A 2,755-nucleotide genomic window follows, 5' to 3' on the forward strand; every position below is an offset into this window, starting at 1 on the left:
AGTCCCCAGCCCTGGGGGGATTTAACAGCCGGGCAGAGGCGGTGCTGAGGGCCAGGGTTTGGGGGTGGGATGGCAGGGGTAGGGGAACGGCTGGGCTTGATGAGCTTAAAGGCCTTTCCCAACCTAAACAATTATGTGATTCTATGCTGGTGGCACTGATGGGGCAGGCTCAGCCGTGTTGATGTCCAGTGTTGTACAGTAAAAGGAGCCTCCAGTGGGATTTGGGGGCTCTTTAACAGCCCGCTGTGGGGTTTTTACCCCCCAGCACAAGCCAGGTACCGACCTGCCCTGACGGCAGATGTGTGTCAGTAAGAGAAAAAGCAAACGTCAGGGTGTCCTCAGCTGCGGCTCTCCCCAGGTTCAAGCACGGGTGGGTCCAAACTCCCAGAGCTTCTGCCCATCTGCCTCCGCAGCAGGAGGAGACAGGGGAGACCCACTGGGGGAGACACTGGTCTCCTACAGCACATGAGACATGGGAAGAGTTTCAAAAATCCTTTGTTTCATACCCAAAACCCAAGGCTTTGGCTAGGATGAGGGAGCTCTCCCTCAGACACCGAGCCACTGCGCTTGTGACAGCTTCTTGCTGTAACGACCCCCCAGGTGACACACAGACAGAGCCCAGCTGGAGGAAAAACAAACTGGAGGTTTCAAAGTCTGTCTCGTTTACTGAGCAGCACCCAATTGCTATGAAAATGAGGGGAAATCTATGATTTGGCTCCTTTGGGCCAGGGGCCGAGGCTGTTCCCACCTGCGCAGCTTTGCCGGCTGGAAATAACCTCCTGGCTCCTCAGGTCACCGCTTCCACGCAGCGTGCTCCAAATTTATCCTGTCTAACCAAAAAAAAAAAACCCCAGTTTGCAAAAGAATAAATCAGCCAAGACCCCCAAATCCCGTGCCAGCATAATTTTCTTCCCCAGAGGAAAGCAGAGCGATTCGGGGGTCTTTTAACGGTACGGCGTTCGGTTTGCAGTCCCGGCCGCCTGCCATTTCAGCCCGTCCATAGCAAACACGCGGGCTGCGTTGGTGTTTGCTCCCTGGGGGGGGTTATTTCTGCTCTCTTCTTTGTTGGTGGTGGTGTTTGGTGGCGGTGTTGTTGCTTCCCTCCTCTCCTTCTCGGAATAAACTTGATGTCTTACCCGCCAGCTGACCTGGGGCTGCAGCCAGGCGGAACCCGTTAGTGCAGCCCTATAGATTTTCAACCCCATGAAAATCCGCTGCCATTTTACGTAGAGCATCAGTTTATTTCACTCAGCGGCGTGGCCTTTTCCTGTCAAGGAGACAAATTATTCCGGTCCTGTGGCAGAGCTCACAAAAACACGGCGAAAAAGCTTGGGGAACAATTTATACCAAACTGTGGCATACGTCTGCCTAGGGAGGGGCAGCCCGGTACTGGTGGACAGCCCCGGAATAACCCCAAATTTCAGCCCAAATCCCTTCCGAAGGGAACTTTTTTATTAATTCATTTCAGAGCAAAGCATCTGGCCCAGCCCCAGATGTGCACCTCTGAAATATTTAGCACGACCGGGATGTTTTGCAGCCGTAGAGGGACGTGTGGGGCTGCATCTGCGCGCCTCGGCCGATGGGGCGACGGCCGTGCAACTCCTTTGTAACCAACCTGCGTGCCGCTGGATTTATTTAATTCCTTCTCCCGTTTGCCACAGTAAAGCCAGCGCTGGAGGGAGGGGAAAGGGTTTTATGCTGAAAAGCCTGCTGGAATAGATGGGTTGGGTTGGGTTTTTTTTGCATTAAGGGCTGCCAGATGCTTAATAAATATCTGTATTACCAGCCCAGCCTTGACTATAAATAACCTGATGTATATTTTAAGCTGCCTAATGCCAGCCAGCCGCCGGGGATCGCCGCTCCCCGAGTTGTCTCGGGCCCAATCGTTTCCAGCGGTGCGAGCGGAGCCGTAGGAAATGTGCTATTTCCTTCTCCGGGTGGCAAAAAAAGGCTTTGGGAGAGGCTGTGGGCTCCCAGCGCGAGCTTGTCTCGACGGAAGCGCATCCCTGCCCACGCAGAAATCCTGCCGGCTGCGGGTAACGCCTGCGCGGTTGCCTGGGCACGTGTGCATGGAAAGAGAATATAAAACAGCCACGGCGCTCTTCCTTGCTGGCCCTTATTTTGTGGAAGAAGGGGAGTGGATAAGAGGGGCTGGGTGATTCTTAGCTCTTGATCTCCCCAAATAATTCAGTCATTTGTTTTTCCCACCGTTCTCCAGTCCGTGATTTCCAAATCTGCCTGGCAGAAGCTGGGCACCAAGGGCCACGTCTCTGCCAGCTGCTGGCCGGGCACGGGATGCTCCTGACCTCTGGTTTGTTTTGGGTTTTTTTGCTCCCAACAGGTTGGCAGAGCCAGCTCGAGCAGGGTGAAGGGCCCCAGTAACACCCGGCGACAACTCCAGCGGCTTTTCCAACCCTGCAGCCTTGGAGCGCCTGCGACCCGAGCCTGCCTCTCCCCGGAGTTGACACTAGTTTTGCTCTTCACTCCAGCAGGAGCCAGGTCAGACCTTGAGTTTTAACCCAGAGCGTAAATCACCCCACTAATAAATAATTCAGCCGAGCATTTAGGTGTTTAAAATTTGGGTCGTTCCTTGATTTATGCTCCTGATGGTGGCGTGCCCCTGATGCTTGCTCCAGCAACATCCCACTGTGGTATTGAACACCTCCTTGGACCCATTCCCAGCACTGGAGGAGGGTCCTGCATCCCCCAAGCACCTCAGTCCCCATGCCCAGCTCCAGTCCCACCTCTGGGGGGG

The sequence above is a fragment of the Egretta garzetta genome, unplaced genomic scaffold (genome assembly GCF_000687185.1).
Source record: "Egretta garzetta isolate BGI_Z169 unplaced genomic scaffold, ASM68718v1 scaffold232, whole genome shotgun sequence".
Lineage (NCBI taxonomy): Eukaryota > Metazoa > Chordata > Aves > Pelecaniformes > Ardeidae > Egretta > Egretta garzetta.